Source organism: Protopterus annectens, chromosome 14.part0, assembly GCF_019279795.1.
Source record: "Protopterus annectens isolate FY-2018-M chromosome 14.part0, PAN1.0, whole genome shotgun sequence".
NCBI lineage: Eukaryota > Metazoa > Chordata > Ceratodontiformes > Protopteridae > Protopterus > Protopterus annectens.
Window position 1 is genome coordinate 60,785,236 of NC_056748.1, and position 16,204 is coordinate 60,801,439.

The 16,204-nt window shown below is 40.4% G+C and overlaps 1 protein-coding gene across 1 annotated transcript in view; it reads left to right on the forward strand.

Moving 5' to 3' along the window:
* The window catches only part of ZCCHC24 (zinc finger CCHC-type containing 24), a 1,058,990-nt gene that overhangs the window by 1,029,172 nt on the left and 13,614 nt on the right, over positions 1–16,204 (forward strand). The gene's annotated exons all lie outside the window — the stretch shown is intronic.

Below are 16,204 nucleotides of genomic sequence, written 5' to 3' on the forward strand. Positions count from 1 at the left end.
AAATAAAACCAAGAGCCTTAATCCAGTCATTCACCTATGCAAGAATGAGGAAAAGCACATCATGTTTCTTGTATCATACTCTTTTGAACACACTTTTCTTTTTCTTCCTCTTCTTTTTTTTACATTGCAATGTCTATGTTTCTTAAAACTGAATAAGGAGAAAGAGAAAAGGAAAAAAACGTTACAACATGCAGATATGCACTGTACAAATATTACGGTTAAAACAAAAGTTTGTTTTATTTAACACTTTCCTTTTCCTCTTCCGCTCTTCTAAGAGTTTCTCCAAACATTAATGACATGAAGTATTGCTTATGCTTTGGAGTCCCCTGTAAGTTCAACACAAAGTCTAAAGAATTCAATATTGCCAGGTTTTCTTATTCTGTCATCTTTCAAAAATACAGTTAATGCTTTATAATCCCATATTTATTTGACAATTTCCAAATTGCTGGTTTTATTCCTGTTTTGGTTGAGTGACGTTTAAAGACATGCAGGTAGGTGCGTGCATGAATGGGTGTGCTTTCCTTGAAGGTCGGGCATTGGGCTGGCAACTCGGCACCATAAAAATCTACTGCCAATCATTAGTGGACCGGGCTTCTGCTGTGGCGACCCCTAACCGGGAAAAGCCAAAAGACTTTTTATTCCTGTTTATCTTCATCTTCCAAATCCAGTCTCTCCTTCCTTTCCAGCATACTCTTGTTTCTTCTTGTCAACTCTTGTGCTGTTTTCTGTCTCTCAAACATTTTCCTTTGAAACATTGGAAAAGGTTACAGTTGTACAGTCTCTCTCTGGTCTTTATTACCAGAAGACCAAGGAGAATCTCCTGTTTCCCAGCTCATTTTTTGTTGGACAGACTTTTTTGTATTTCCTCCTTAGCATGTTCTGCATCAAAAAAAAAAAACCCCCACCCCAGGAAAGAATATTCTGAAGATAGCTGAATACAGCAGTTTGAATTCCATGCCTGTTTCTTGACATTCCCTGCTTAGTGGAATAAATGTACTTCTCTTCTGCCTGGTGTTCAGTGAGTAATCATTTTCCACAAACACTCTACTGTATCCTACTTTTAGTACTTTCTCCTTCTGACACAGTTTTGTCAGAATCATCTCCTTCTGTTGGTAGGATTGCATCTTTATTATTAAAGGTCTAGGTTGCTTTCTCAAAGCCAGGTTTGGCGCATACACACAATGTGCCCTTTCAATTAACTCCTGCTGTGAAATACCAGCCCAGTTGCTTATTTGTGCTTTCATAAAATTAGTACAGTCTGTTCCTTCCAGCTTCTCTGGTACAGCAGAAAATCTCTGGTTTTCCCTGTGTGCTCTGTCCTTTAATTCTATTATTTTTTTTTTTTGAAGCATCACTTCTTGAGCAGTGTCATATTCAGTCAGCCTTTTCTACATTTCAGCCTTTGCTTTTTGCAGATGTTCTTCGTGTTTCACTGTTGCAGTCATTACATCAGGGTTATCTGCTTGCAGGTAGCCCTCAGTTGGCCTGATTAACAAAGTCTTGGGTCCTGCGTTGGTTGCTGTCCCTTCCATGACGTCAGGTCATCAGGGGTATAAAACGTGCACCCGACACCATTACATCAGTCTTTCTTGCCGTGCGGTGCCTGAAGCAGAAGCAGTTCACAAGTGCCAGTCAGCCGACTCATGAAATTTTCATTTTTGAGTTTCAGAACTGAAGTCTTCAACTAAAGCTAAGTACCCTGTTGGGGAAACTTTTTCTTGCTCCTTACCGATGTCAGTAAAAGTTAATAATTGCATTAATTGTGGAAAGCAAATACCTCATAAAGGTTTTCATTCATACTGTATTCCTTGCCTTTGCCCTGACCACGACATACCTTGCTGTCGGTTTTGTGCTTTATTTAATCAGTGCACTATAGTCGTCGGTATATTTTTGCCTCTAAATATTTCGGTTCTCGGTTTAATTATCCAGAAATGTTGTCGGTTAGCAATCCGACTACCGGGATTCTGAAAAAATGCAAAGCTAAAGACAGAGAAGGCCTCTGAGGTCCAAAATTGCCGACAACGCTTCTCCTAAGCCAGTCGCCAGTTCGCCGGTAGTCAGTGAGGTGCTTTCACAGCCCCTGATACCCGCTACTTCTGATTCGCAGGCCTCTACTGAGACCCATTTGGAGTCCGGTATGCCGCGAAATGCTTCAACTATGAAACCCGCGGATGTCTCTACCTTGGATGGGTCCGGAGCCACTGCGCAGGCACCGGCTTCTGAGGGTGTATTCAGGCCTATGGACTTGCATATTAAACGGATGCCTCCTTCTTTACTTAGGCCTAAATCTCGATCCATGCCTAAAAAACGGATGCCCAGGCCACATGCTCAGGCCTCTATACCTAAAAAACAAATGCTAGGAATGGCTGAAGATCTAATAACTCTAATCAGGGGTAGCCAATCCCCCTCCCCCTTCTAAGAGGCCTAGGACTGAAGTTGATTATGAATCTTCTGATCGGGATTTTGTTTTTTCTGATTCTTCTGATGATCTGGATTTGCCCTTATCTACTTATGAAGATTCTGATGCAGAGGACTCCATTCCCTCTGCTTCCCTCCTGAGGATGTTTCACATAATCTAAGGGAGCATTTCCACTGGGAAAGCCAGGATTTTTTCTGATTCAAAAAAGAGGCTTAGGGATTTCCTTCTCCTACCTCTGCATAGGCCTTTAGCTATTCCTCCTGTACTAGACATTGTTGATGATGCTTTTTCGGAATCTAGTTTGGCCCCAGATTCCCTGCCTCCTGCTCCCAGAAAACCTGACAGATACTACAGGTCCCTGAGTCTCACAAGTTCCTTTTTAAAAATTCTATTGCAGATCCAGAGACTATTTCACAGGGTCCCAAAGGCATTAAGGCTTCTACTGCTAAAAATCCTACCCGTTCTGATAGAGACTCCAGGGCGCTGAATAGATGGGGTAAGAAGGTTTACACTTCTGCAACCTTGGCCATTAGGGCTTTAAACTGCCAGTTTCATATGTTAAAGTATCAGCAACCTATTATTGGACTGCTTAAACAGAAAATGATGTTGATTCCTGACTCTGTGGAAAATAAAGAATTACAGGATTTAATGCATTCTGCTGAACAAGTTGGAAAACATATTTTGCAATGTGGTTTTGATTCATTAGAGGCCTCTTGCAGGGCTGCTGTTACTGGGTCTGTGCTCAGAAGGCATGCCTGGCTTAAGGAGCAATCTTTGCCTGCTCATGTTAAAGTTAAATTGTTGGATGCTCCTTTAAATTAGGACCGCCTGTTTGGCAACAAGGCTGAGGAAGTTCTTAAAAAGATGGAAAATAAAGCTAAAACTCTGCAAACTGTTAAAGATTTTTTTACAAGTTCAGCCTCCTAGATTTAGTAGGCACTGGCTCTCTAAGAATTGGTCCTTTCCAGCCCCTTCCAGGTCTTCTCAAGCCAAACCAGACACAGCAAAAAACCCAGGTTTCAGTCCCAGGGTATTCACAAAGTGCCTAGCTCCAGTTATTGCATTTTGCAGGCAAAGAAATATTCAAATATACTCATACCTGGACAGTTGTCCAATTCAGGCAGAAAGCCAGGACATACTTTTGAATAGTCTGGCATTTGTGCAAAGGGTTCTAACTTGTCTGGGGTACACCATAAACGAAAAGGAATCATACCTGGTACCCTGTCAACAGATTATATTCCTGGGAGCAAGCTTGAATACAACTTCCCAGATGGCTTACCTCACGCCAGAGAAACAAATTCATTTGACAACCTACTTCAAACAAGTGGCCACAAAAACCCTGCTATCTGCAAGACAAATACTGCAAGCCTTGGGGTTCATGGCCTCCTGCATTCTTCTAATTCCATATGCAAGACTGCATATGAGGAAACTACAGTGGTATCTAAAAAGCCTATGGTGTCAACATTCTCAAGACCTGGAAACAATGATTCCTGTCATACCTCGTCTACACCTAGAGTTCCTTTGGTGGGCAGAGGCCTGCCACCAAAACAAGGGACTACCTTTCACACCAACCCCTGCCGCCCAAACCCTAACAACAGATGCATCAGACTATGCATGAGGGGGGCTCACCTGGCAGGGAAGTGCATTCAGGGCAAATGGAACCCAAGTCAAATGCACCTGCATATCAATCAAAAAGAAATGTTAGCTATACAGAATGCTCTGACGGCCTTCAAGGACCACATTCTTCCAGGACAGCTAATGGTAAAGACAGACAACAGCACTGTTATGTGGTACATAAGCAGGGGGGTACACATTCTTACCCCCTCTGCAGACTAGCCGTGGAACTGTGGAACACAGCCTTGAGCTACCAAGTGCACCTACAAGCTCAATTCCTGCCAAGAAAATTAAATACACTGGCATACGGACTAAGCAGAAACCTCATGGACCCACATGAGTGGAAACTGGAACCAAGGATTTTCAACATGTTGACAAGCAAATGGGGGAGCCCAGATATAGACCTGTTTGCCTCTTCCCAGAACTACCAATTGGGCAAATTTTGCACAAAGACTCCCCGCAAACAAGCCTGGAAAAATGGAAGCTCTGTCCTTCAGCTGGAAAAACCTATCAGTCTATGCCTTCCCCCCTCAGCCTCTGTTCTCCAAAGTACTACTAAAAATCAAACAGGACAAACCAAGGATGATTTTTATTGCTCCAGACTGGCCGTGCCCACACTGGTACCCCCCTCCTGCGCAGTGTGTCATGGTTATCTCCATGGCACCTGCCTCAGACTCCTTCCCTGCTGTCTCAGCAGGAGAACCAGATTCTGCACCCTCAGCTTCTAACACTGAACCTTGCAGCCTGGCTAATTACTTAATCTATCCTTTACCATCCCTCAGCAAACCTGAGATGGATGTCATTTTAGAGGCAAGGAGGCCTAGTACTAGAAAATCTTATCCTGAAAAATGGAAACGATTTTGTGCCTGGAACCAATCTCAAGGGATGAGCACAGCAGCACCCAATTTACCTCTGATTTTACAATACTTGACTGAGATGCTTCACAAGGGCCTGTCTTTTTCCTCCATTAAAATCCACACCTCAGCCATTTCAGCTCATTATAACACAGAACCTCCCCTCTTCTTTCATCCACTGCTCAAGCAGTTCCTCAGAGGAGCCAAAAATTTGAGACCACCCAGGAGAGCTCCAACCCCAGCCTGGGACCTTAACTTTGTCTTGGAGAAACTCACTCTACCTCCTTTCGAGCCAACTGCTACTGCAGACTTAAAATTTCTTTCTTGGAAAACAGCTTTCCTTTTAGCAATCACTTCAGCTAGAAGGGTATCTGAATTACAGGCCCGTATGGCAGTGGAGCCTTTCATCATCTTTCAATGAGGATAGGGTGTCCCTCAGAACCAATCCATCCTTCATGCCTAAAGGTGGTATCTAGTCCTTTCATTTGCCAACCTTCTTCCACAGAAGAAAGGGGAATGGATACTGCATTCCTTAGATGTGCGCAGACAACTTAGGTTCTACTTGGACCGGACTAAACCTCAAAGGAAATCTGAACAACTGCTGGTGGCATTTGCTGCAGGGGCAGAGGTTAAGGCTATTTCAAAGCAAACCATTACTAAATGGATAAGCCATTGCATTTATTTCTGCTATAAGCACCATGGAAAATCTATCCCTCAGGGGATCAGATCTCACTCCACCAGGGCTGCATCTACCTCTACAGCCTTTCTCAGAGGCGTCCCTACCAGGGACATCCTAGAAGCTGCTACCTGGAGTTCTGTACATACTTTCACCAAGCATTATCATTTGCCAATTTTCTCTAAATCCAGAGCTGGCTTTTGCCACTGCAGTCTTGCAGGGCCTTATAGCCGGCCCTAATGCTATCTAAATTCCTCCTCCCAACCATAGCTTTGGGAATCTACCCAAATGTAATGACTGCAACAGTGAAACACGAAGAACATAGTACAGTTGTGTACACTTACCATAAATATAGATGTTCGAGTGTATTCACTGTTGCAGTCCTGGTTACCCTCCCTCCAGCCCCCTAACTTCTTTTGGCTATACCTCTACTTTCCTTTACTATGCTTAAAAGCCTTTTTGATGTGTTTGCTTTTTTGTTGGAGGAATATCTTTGTGCTTTTATATTTAATTGCTTCCCATTAGGGGAGCACCTGACATCTGGGGCAAGAAAAACTGATGTAATGGCGTCGGCTGCATGTTTTATACCCCTGATGACCTGACATCATGGAAGAAGGGACAGCAACCGACGCAGGACCCAAGACTTTGTTAATCAGGCTGACAGAGGGCTACCTGCAAGCAGATACCCCTGATGTAATGACTGCAACAGTGAATACACTCGAACATCTACATTTATGATAAGTGTACACAGCTGTACTTTTTATCACCTCGTCTGAATATCTGTTTAAAACTTCTTCCTTTTTATCCAGCCTTTTATAATTTGAGTTGATATACTCCCATCAGTGTTTTGCTTATTTTAATCAGCTCTAACTGTGTTTGACTTATTTTTTTTCCTCTAGGTTACTGGAAGTCATGTCTTGCACCAAAGCTGGAGCTTCCACTGCTTTTTACTGAACAGCTGCAGAATTCTTCCCAGTCAGTGTTTTTCTTCACCTTTTGCGATTGATTTTCATTCAGGTTCTCTGAATTTCTTTTTTGCTGGCAGCTGGCATCCACACAGTGTACATACTAGTCAGTTACTAAAATTTACCCACAAAATGAGTGCACTGTCCCTGCTGTGTTTCTGTTTTCACAGTGGGAGAGCTGAAGTTAAGATGTTACTTGATGTGCAGCCATCTTGGAATGAGCTGTATCTATCCTTATGACATGGGAAGCAAATTAAGTAAGATACACACAAAGTAAAATCAAAATATGTGAAAAATGACAGTAATGTGTTCATTTCAAAATGAATCAACTCTGTAATGAAAATTTACTGACTATTGCAGTTTTCTTCCCTAAAAATGGTGCTTGTGTATGTGTGTGTTGGTGCAGAGTGAGAGGCAATGCAGGGGGTAGCCAAATTTCTTAAGAAGAGATAGTTTGTCAAAAATGTCTTTCGGTGAATCTTATATTGCTGCTTTACTTTATCTTATTTTAACTGTGATGTTCAACTCAACAGGATCCTTTTTCTTATTGGAGACCCAGGGAACAGAGTTCCTCAATGCAGGAAGTACAGTTACAGTAAATAAATGTTATGTGTTGTGATTACAGGCAATAAAAAAGGCAAACCTAGCAGATTATGCAAACTACAGGCAATAAATACAAAGGTGTATAACAGGGTATGAAAGTTCAGGCATAAAATGAGTACATATATAGTAGGTTGTACCTCATCTAATTAACAAGTTAATCCCTGATACTAACTGGACAATAACTGTAACAGATGTGGGCAAATAAAATAATATTAGTGAATATAAATAATAATTTGACAAATGGAATGTGGAGGGTGGAAGGGGTAATGGAGCAAATCTAACAACACTGGTGGTTACACAGCGCATAATGGAAAGATGGTGAGAGAAGAATTCCGAAACACGGGGTCATGGGGTCACCAAGAAGATGAGATGAACGATGACCTGATGAGAGAGATGTTTGAAGAGTGAAGGCTTCAGCAAACTGTATGTAACAGGTGGACATCAGTCTGAAGCAGAGGCAATTTAAGGTGACAAGTTACTAGTGAATTTGCATACGATAAGAGATGCTGTGCAATTGTGAAGGTTAGATGGAGTATATTGCATAGTTTGGAAGAACCTTGGGTTAGGACTGCTTTCTGTGGAGTAGTGATAGATAAGAATTGGGTATGGCAAAAGTTGGACTGGAACAATTTTTGGGCTAGAGTAACTTGGGCTCCTTGAAATTTTGCTGTAAGGAATGCTTCTTAAGGTGATTTCCAGGTGATGCAGTGATGAATACCAAATGAGGAGAGAGTAACAGATTGGATGATTTGTGATAGGTGGATGTTAATAGGAAAAATGAAGGGGATGCATGCTTACTGTAAACTGGCAGGCCATGCAGCATTTTTGGTAATAGAAGGCTGAAGGCTAAGATTGAAATCAAGTGGTGTAGAAGGTCATTTTTTGCATGATAAAATGAATCAAGTTGTGGGTTTACTTTTGCTGTGGAGTTTTTAATGTGAGCACAAAGTTTTAGGTTGCCATAAACAATTATGCCCAACGGCTTTTTAAGTGGAATGACTGATTTTAGTTACATATAATACATGAAGTGTACAAAGTTTTGACATTTGATTTTGGTTTGAGATAGGAATAAATAGCTTGGCTTTGGATGTGTTGAGAATTAGGCCAGGGTCTTTTAACCTGTATTGAAGCAAATTAAGTACGTTATGGATGATAAGGTTAAGAGTTAAATGTTTATTAGATGAGAGATGCTTGCTGGGTCATCAGCATATTGGAGAGAGAGATAGGGGAGTATAATTTATACATATCACTTACCAAAAGTGAAAATGACAGTTGACAAGGGGCTGGTCCTTACAGGATGCCTTACTGATGCAAATTTAGGGGGTGGGGATGCAGTTACTCAGTGTACAGAGTCTTGTTGGTAAGGTAAATACAGAAGCAATCGGTATGTTGATGTTCAGTACTAATACTTAGAAGGTGGCCGACAATTGTGCTATAAATAATGGTATTAAAAGTTTTTGAGAGATTGCGGAAAAGCACAGCAACAGGTTTATTGTTTAGGTATAAAACAACTGAGCTAATGACTGCCAAAATGCAATGTCAAGACCATCCTTGGGATGTAATGCATCCTGGGAAGGAGTGCATGGACTAAAGTTGCATGAAGTGAATGTCTGTGGTGATTTCACACAGCATGATTAAGTGGGGAAGATTATGGACTTGTAGTTTAGGTTTTTCAGACTGGTACAATTATTTTCTTCCAGGTTATGAGGCTGTACAGGTTGAAAAGTGGAGTACTGTTTGGCACTAAGGCTTCAGTTTTAAGAATTTGGGGGACTACAATCAAATGAGAGAACACCTACATCTTTTACTTTTTATCAGAAGATGGTGGACATTGGTTTCAACAAGAGGTTCCCTGGAGAATTTTTTTTTTTTTTTTTTTTTGCTGAGGGTGAGGTGGAAAGGAGAACCTGTTTGAGATGAGATAGATGAGACGTCACGAAAGTATGAGAAATTGTTGCATTGCGGTTGCAAGAGTTTCCAACAGAGAGAAGCTTGTCAAAAGATCAGGCAGTTAAGTTCTCATTTTCTAAAGTGTTAAGGTAATTGTTTTCATTTTTTAGAAAGTTTATTTATGTATTTCTTCCATGATAGTAGAGCTGCAGGGAAGGAAGTTTGTTGACTGGAAAATCTTTCCAAATGCTATTCTAAGGGACATGACTTTTCTTAGTCCGCTGTTAACCTATGAAAGTTATTTGGATTTTATATTACATTTTATTGACGGAGTTGACTTGAACATAATGTCTAGAACAGTTTTACCAAAATTGCCTTCTGTGTTGTTTTAAGTCTGGGATGACTAAAATGGGGACAGTTAGTTTGATATATAACAGTTTATATAGAGAAAGGACATCAAATTATTTCAGGCCATAGGTCTCATTGACCAGTACAAAGCATAGTAAATTTCTGGCTGACTGTAGGGGTGGATATGGGGAAGTGGTCACTTATGTTATCACTCATTGTTCCTGCAGGATAGACATTATTGGAAGAGGAAGTTAGTTTCAGATCAGTCATGGATACTGGGTTGGTAGGTCTGTGTAATTGAGTGCTAGGTGTTACGAGCTGGACTAGGCAAAATTAATTAATTTCAGGACGAAAAAGTTTTAAAGTGATGTTTGCAGAGAGTTGTCGTAGGATAAGTTTGGCCTAGAAAGGTATAGGACCAGTATAGACGGAAGTATTCTTTGTTTACGGATATTTTTAAAGTAATCAGAAGTTATTCTTTACCTTCTCTTTTGAGAGGCTGGCATTGACCAAAGTTGCAGCTCAAATTCTATTTGCATAGGGTGGCTTATTTCTTGCCTCTTACCCATTTCTCTCAGAACACAGGTTGTAATTTGGAGAGCTTATTTCTGAGACAAAGCTATGAGGTTTTACAGAAGTTCTGTAGGGGCAGTAATGGCATAGGAGTATTACTGGATGCAAAATGGTCCTCGGCACCTTCGTCTTTTTTTTTTTTTTTTTTTTTTAAATGGTTTGGTAGTAAACGTTATGAAGATGTAATCCATGCAAAGTTGGTTATTTGCTCAGTGAGACACATGTTTATGGGATAGGGCTCTGGATTAACATGTGTCACCACTTAACATTATAGCGATTAGCATTGTCACCTCTCAGCAAGAGGTTCTCTGGTTCAGTTCTCGGCTGGTGTGCCTTCTGTGTGGAGTCTGCATATCCTTGCATTCGTGTGGGTTTCCTCCAGGTGCTCCGGTTTCCTCCCATATTCCAAAGACATGCAGTAGGTGGAATAGATACTCTAAAGTGGCCCTTAGTGTTTGTGCATATAGATGTGTGTGGTGCACTGTCTAAGGAGGAGGTTTGGACTTTGGGTTGCAACCTGAGCCCATAAACCTCATAACTTCTGTAGAAAGAATGACCCGCTGAAAGGTGCTTTTTGCCCAATGTACCACATGGTGTGTAAATGGGAAAAAGAGAGAGAAAGAGACCATGTAACATGAGTGGGGAGAAATTGTAGCAAATCTTATGTCGGGGGTGGTAAAGAAAAGTTGGGACTTTGGGAGTCTATATGTGGTCTGTGGTAGCAGAGCTTAAATGGTTACTAATTGTACTGCAGTTTGACTTTAGTATGAATTTGTGATATAAATATTTTAATAAAATGACATGAGCATTTTGTGCTATGGGAAATTGTGGGGGGTCCAGTTATTAGTCCTGGAAGGTGGTAGAAATAGGGCATGCATTTAGAGAGAATGTTCTTAAAATAACACAGGTGAGGAAAAGTAGTGCAAGGTAGAGCAGAAAGCCGTAATTGGTAAAAACTTGACTGCAAGCGTGTCTGTTATGTCAGAGAGATTAACATCTGAAATTTCAGGGTTGAGGGACAGGGGTAGATAGCTATGATCAAGAGTTTAGTTAGAGCAGGGCTGTTGAAAGATGTGTAGTGAATTACAGTGGATATAAAAAGTTTACACACCCCTGTTAAAATGCCAGCTTTTTGTGATATAAAAAAATGAGACCACAATAAATAATTTCAAAACTTTTCTCCCCTTTAATGTGACCTAAAACCTGTGCAATTCAATTGAAAAACAAATCTGTTAGGGGGAAAAATATAAAAAAAAAACGTACAATAAGCTGGTTGCATGTGTGCACACCCTTAAACTAATAATTTGTTGAAGCACTTTTTGATTTAATTACAGCATTCAGTCTTCTTGGGTACATACCTGCCATCAATTGAAGAGACTCTGATTAACCCCAAATAAAATTCAGCTGTCTTATTAGGATTTTCCTGACATTTACTCAGTTGCCTGCTACAGCAAAAGCCATGGTTCACAGAGAGCTTACAAAGCATCAAGGGGATCTCATTGTTGAAAGGTATCAGTCAGGCGAAGGGTACAAAAAAAAATTCCATGGCATTGGATATATCATGGAACACAGTGAAGACAGTCATCAAAAAGTGGAGAAAATATGGGACAATAGTAACGTTGCAAAGAACTGGAGGTCCCCCCAAAATTGATGAAAAGATAAGATGAAAACTGGTCAGGGAGGCTGCCAAGAAACCTACAGCAACACTGAAGGAGCTACAGGAATTTCTGGCAAGTACTGGTTGTGTACTATATGTGACAACAATCTCCCGTATTTTTCATATGTTTGGGCTATGGGATAGGGTTGCAAGACGGAAGTCTTTTCTTACACAGAAAAACATCCAGGCCGGGCTAAAACTTGCAAAACAATGCATCAAGTCTCCCAAAAGCACGTGGAAAAATGTGTTATGGTTTGATGAGACCAAGGTTGAACGTTTTGGCCACAATTCCAAAAGGTACGTTTAGTGCAAAAACAACACTTCGCATCACTAGAAGAACACCATCCCCATGGTGAAGCATAGTGGTGGCAGTATCATGCTTTGGGGTTGCTTTTCTTTAGCTGAAACTGGGGCTTTAGTCAAAGTGGAGGGAATTATGAACAGTTCCAAATACCAGTCACTTTTGGCCCAAAACCTTCAGGTGTCTGCTAGAAAGCTGAAGATGAAGAGGACTTTCACCTTTCAACACAACAATGACCCCAAGCATACATCCAAATCAACAAAGGAATGGCTTCATCAGAAGAAAATTAAAATTTTGGAATGGCCCATCCAGAGCACAGACCTAAATCCAATGGAAAATCTGTGGGGTGACCTGAAGAGGGCTGTGTACAACAGATGCCCTCACAATCTGACAGATTTGGAGCGCTTTTGCAAGGAAGAGTGGGCAAATATTGCCAAGTCACGATGTGCCAGACTCCTGCCCAAGAAGACTGAATGCTGTAATTAAATCAAAAGATGCTTCAGCAAAAATTAGTTTAAGGGTATGCACCCTTATGAAACCAGCTTATTGTACTTTTTTTTTTTATATTTTTTCCCCTAACAGATTTGTTTGTTTTTCAATTGAATTGTACAGATTATAGGTCACATTAAAGGTAGGAAAAGTTTTGAATTTATTTATTGTGGTCTCATTTTCTTATATCACAACCTGGCATTTTAACAGGGGTGTGTAAACTTTTTATATCCACTGTATGTGGTGAAATGTTTGTTTTATCAAATAGGGAAGTTGGAGGGTGCAGCACTGTGGGAGACAGTTATTGCAATCTTATAGTAATACATATTCCTTTATAGAGTTTCTAAGGCATGTGTGGGGGAAGAAGGTGTGAAAGAGAACTCAATGCAGAAGGCTAGTGAGAAAATGTTACTGGTGCTAGTTGTGATTCTGACCTTTGCTACTAATTGCTTTAGGGGGGTGATATGGTAGCAGCACAGAACAAGTTTTTTTGATTATTAGTTGTTGTAAAGTGCATCAGCTGAAATGCTGGTTATTTGTTGCTCCATAGTAGTATTTGCAGGGTCTAAACATTTACGTTTTAAAATAGCTCAAAAATGTGAGTAGGTGAATGTCTGGTTTTAGGTGGTAATGTGATGGTAAACTCTGAGAACTGCTGAAAAGTATGCAGTACTTGCAGACTTTAACAGCAGGGTAATTGTTGGATGTTCGCTTAACTAGAAGCATAGTTGTAAATTACTCAGCCTGACAAATGGGTAGGAAGTGAGGTTGGGGGAGTCAGGATCAAACTGAGATCTGTATAGGACAGCCAGTTAAAAACCCTGCATAAGATGGGACAGAAAATCTCCAAGTAGTGAGAAAAAATGACACTAACTGCAAAGTTTAACATTTGCAATGAAAATATCCCACAGAGTCTTGGACTTTTCAGCTAAGTGCATTGCATAGGTCTCAGAGAATGAGTTCTCAACAGCGTTATGACCTGGAGGTTTATATATGGGAAATGCTTATGGAACTCGCACTTTGCTTAGAGTCATGTGAGTTCTGCTTCCAAAGCTGATTGGTGTTCCTCCGGCTTCTGCATGTCAGTATCATCTACCATGTGAGCTTGGTTACTAAGCAACAGGGAAAATGTTACATTCCAGGTCCACATTAGTATCTCTGATGGGTGTGTTAAGTCAGACTGTAACCCCTCATCCACCACTGTAGCACCATCCTCTTCTGCTTCTTTAGAGTGACCAGCCTTTATAATTGTCCATCACACCATATCATTCATCCATCGTTCAACTTGACATGACATTTTGTTGTCCGATTCTGTGTTATGCAGAGTGCCCAAAAGCTTTCTAGGAAAACTTTATTGACGTCTTAATAGACATGACCTGGTTCTCTTTCGGAGAACTATGCTTGTTGTTCTATGGCAAGAAATCAAATGGTTTGGACTGGTATGACATCACCATAGCAAACCTGTGTTCCGGAAGATCTTGAGGTGGTTTGCAGTGAGGTAATTCTTTTACTTCATTTCAGCGGTTATATGAGAGTTACAAGACAGACTACTGTGATTCATGTATGAATGTCTCTATAAATCTCAGTGCAGCTATCGAAAGACCCAAAGAGCCCTCCTACACTCCCTGCAATGTATATATGTACGTATACATTATATATATATATATATATATATATATATATATATATATATATATATACACACCATGTGTGTGCGTGTACTAACTCCAAGAGCACACAAGCATGAAGAAGGAGAAAGAGCTGGTAATATGTAATTTAACAATTTCACTTTCACCATGCTCATGTAATCTCCTACTCAGTAAAATAAATAAATAAACGGATGCCATTGTTTGGTTATTGGGGCTTGTAATCAGCTGCACTGCATGATAAAATGGCACTGAATGAGTAGAAACACAGCTGAACTCAAGTGTCCTGTTCCTGCACTGTGCTACTGTGATCAAACTGATATTATACATTGACTGGCCAGTAATCTTCAAATAGCAGCACGCTGATTGGTCAGCCCAACCAGTGTGTCCACTGTAAATACGAGAATATACCAATGGAAAAAGGTCCAGTCACCCAGACTTTTCCATTAGTATATCTCATAATATTTTTACTTATCTTTCTTCATTGAGTAAATTTACAAAACCAAAGACCTCAAACAAACGAGGGAGATGGTGCAGAGAAGAATAAGAGGATAGTCAGGTATGCTCTGCAAAACTAAAGCAACTTATCTGATTATCCTTTTATTTTCTCTGTCCGACTCTTCCAAATGTTAAAAGTCTCTCAGTTTATTTTTTCTTTTATAAAAATAAAAAAAGGAACGGAGATCTTCCTTTCTCCATTGCTTTTTTTTGCACAGCACTGATGTACTGTGTAAGCGTGGGAACACAAGTCCCATACTCATGCGCAGTACATCAGAAAAGCCCCAGGATACCGTTAAAGTGTGGAAGGGCATCATGGAGGCATTATACAAAGACATTATTTAAGAAAAGTAAGGTTTTTTTTGTTAAATAATGTCATTGTATAGTAGCAATAACCAACTCCATGGTGTGGTATATTTAAGATTTAACCATGGTTGGTTTTATTTAATCACTCAGGCTTCACCCTTGTGATTAAACCACACCAACCATGGGTAAATCTTCAATATACCATACCAACATTTTCTGTTACTGCTATAGTCTTTACTGCTGTATTTTGTCCTCTGTCTTCCCAGGTTGGCATAAAGGGAGTGCTTCAGCTTTTCCTCAGTTCTAGAAAATCAAACATGATCGAGATCTAGGTAGTACCCTTCACCCCCCCCCCCCCCCAGAGCTCTGACTGCACCACTAGCCATCAAAGCTGCTTTGAATTCTTTATAAAACCTGTTAGCTGTAATTGAACTTGAAGTCATGGGGTATGTGTCTTCTGTACTTAGAGCATTCCATATAAGCATTGCTGTTCTGTCCCTTTTTGAACATTGAGGAAACATGCCACTTTATAAAAGGTCAGTCTGTTGTAATGGTATGTTCCACTCCCACCTTCTACTGCTACATCCTCCTTAAATTAGACCAGAGGTTTTTTTTTTAAATGGAGGTATAAAGAAATCAGCTGAAACTTTCAATGAGGATAAAGCTTGAAACTTTTTTTTCTCTAAATAGAACTTTGACATTAAAGTGTGAAATTGGGTCACATGGGCTATCATATGATGGTCACGTCTAATCTCAAAACCAAGCATCACTGTTGTCTGAAGAAAGCTGACCGTGGCACATTAAGTACAAGTGAGGCAAATTGTGCAAATGTCAGATTATTGGCATATAAATAAACACGCTTTTTTTACAGCTTCACATATGCATTCATTTCTTCATGTAGCCCATCTGGGAAGGAGGATACTGTGTCAGTGATGCAGTGTTTGGATGTCGTCTTACGGCTGAGAGAGGTTATTTGGGAAGTGCTATGACCTTTTGAGTTCTCTGTCCATTTCTACTTTGCTGGGGATTTTTTTTTACATAGCTAAGAGAGGGAATTTACACAGTGGAAGAGGAAGAATGCTGCTTTGTTGGTTGATATATCCATATGAATGGGTATTTTGTCAGTGTGTGACAGTCACTTATTTTTTTGGAAATATTGTGTGATAAATGGATGTGAATGAGAATGTTAATGGGGGAATTGACTGTGGCACCCCCTTGCGGAGCAGGGGAGTTGTTTGTTGGCAGGGTGTATTTAACTTGCGTGAGAAGTTTTAGGTATGGGTTTTAGTATAACTGTGCCTTGTAGTTATATGTAGTCAGGGAAGCAAAGATACACAATTTTTCCTGGGTAGGAGGATAAGGAAC